General features: G+C 38.8%; 1 non-coding gene across 1 annotated transcript; it reads right to left on the bottom strand.

Moving 5' to 3' along the window:
• Window positions 1-228: 228 nt before the first annotated feature.
• Window positions 229-335, bottom strand: LOC139856427 (small nucleolar RNA R71). The gene has a single exon (XR_011761908.1). It is a non-coding gene; the product is annotated as a small nucleolar RNA R71 (small nucleolar RNA).
• Between the last annotated feature and the right edge of the window lie 1,385 nt (window positions 336-1,720).

Below are 1,720 nucleotides of genomic sequence, written 5' to 3' on the forward strand. Positions count from 1 at the left end.
GCGCCGAATGAAGATCCGAATGAACACCTTCGTACGTTCAATAGAATTTGTACACTATTCAAAATCTGAGAAGTAGAAGACGAACAAATCTATCTCATGTTGTTTCCCTGGACTTTAAAGGGAGAAGCCAAAGATTGGTTAGAATCGTTACCTGAAGGGGCGATTGACACATGGGATGTTTTAGTTGAAAAATTTCTTAAACAATTCTTTCCGGCATCCAAAGCCGTGAGACTTCAAGGAGAAATTGTTACGTTCGCGCAAAAGCCAAATGAAACATTATATGAGGCATGGACAAGATTCGGAAGGATGTTGAGAGGATGTCCTCAACACGGTTTAGACACTTATCAAATAGTACAAATATTCTACCAAGGTGTCAACGTTGCTACACGAAAAGACATCGACATAACAGCTGGTGGTTCCATTATGAAGAAAACCGCAACTGAAGCTTACAAAATTATTGATAACACAGCCTCCCACTCGCATGAGTGGCACCAAGAAAAAGATATTTTTCGTTCATCTAAAGTGGCTAGAGCCGATTCTAGCCATGACTTTGATTCCGTTTCAGCAAAAATAGATGCTTTCGAAAGACGAATGGAAAAGATGAATAAAGATATTCACGCAATACGAATCAGTTGTGAGCAATGCGGTGGACCACACTTATTGAAAGATTATCACATTGAACCAACGATGGAACAACGAGAGAATGTTTCCTATATGAACCAAAGGCCGGGAAATAATTATCAAAATAATTATCAACCGCCAAGGCTAAACTTAAATCGAAATCAAAACATTCTTTACAATCCAAAAGGACCCGAAAATAACTGGTATAACCAACAAGGTCCGAATAACCAACCGACTCAAAACAACACTTTCAATCAACAAAGACCTAACTTGTATAAACCACCACAACAACCCGAAGAGAAAAAGCCAAATCTAGAAGAAATGATGGCAAAGCTGATTGAATCTCAAACACAATTCATTACATCTCAAACTCAAACGAACGAGAGGTTTGATCAGTCATTAAGAACTCAACAAGCTTCCATTTTGAATCTTGAAAAACACGTAGGTACTCTTGCTAGCATGATGAGTGAGAGGGAACAAGGAAAGCTACTGAGTAATACTGAAGTAAATCCTCGGAATGAGAATGTTAATATGGTTTCAACGAATTCTGAAAAACCAGCACCAGAAGATGGGAAGGTTTTAGATGAGAGTAACAATGAAGAAGTTACAACACCACCACCACCCGAGTATGTAAAGCCAGTGGTGGCACCATACAAACCACCCATCCCGTTTCCAAAAAAAGGAGTTGAGTATGAGCAAGTAATAGGTAATAAAGTTGGTGATACCATTGGAAAGAAGAAGAAGAAGAAGTATAAGAAAGTGCAAGAAACAAAAATCGTAGAAGTAAACCCGGTGAAGACAGTTCCACCAAAACCTTCACCAAGAGTAGGTGATCCGGGTGAATTTATTGTTCCTTGTCTACTTAGTGATTGTGTCATGTATGATGCACTAGCAGATTTAGGTGCAAGTGTGAGTGTTATGTCTCTTTCATTATATAAGAGATTAGGAGTAGGTGAGTTAAGTCCAACGGATATGAGTGTTCGACTCTTTGATCAAACCATTAAGCACCCAGTTGGAATTGCTGACAACCTACCCATTCAAGTAGGTAATTTAACTTTTCTAGTCGAATTCATTGTCATTGACATAGAAGAGGACCCAA

The sequence above is a fragment of the Rutidosis leptorrhynchoides genome, chromosome 6, assembly GCF_046630445.1.
Source record: "Rutidosis leptorrhynchoides isolate AG116_Rl617_1_P2 chromosome 6, CSIRO_AGI_Rlap_v1, whole genome shotgun sequence".
Taxonomy (NCBI): Eukaryota; Viridiplantae; Streptophyta; class Magnoliopsida; order Asterales; family Asteraceae; genus Rutidosis; species Rutidosis leptorrhynchoides.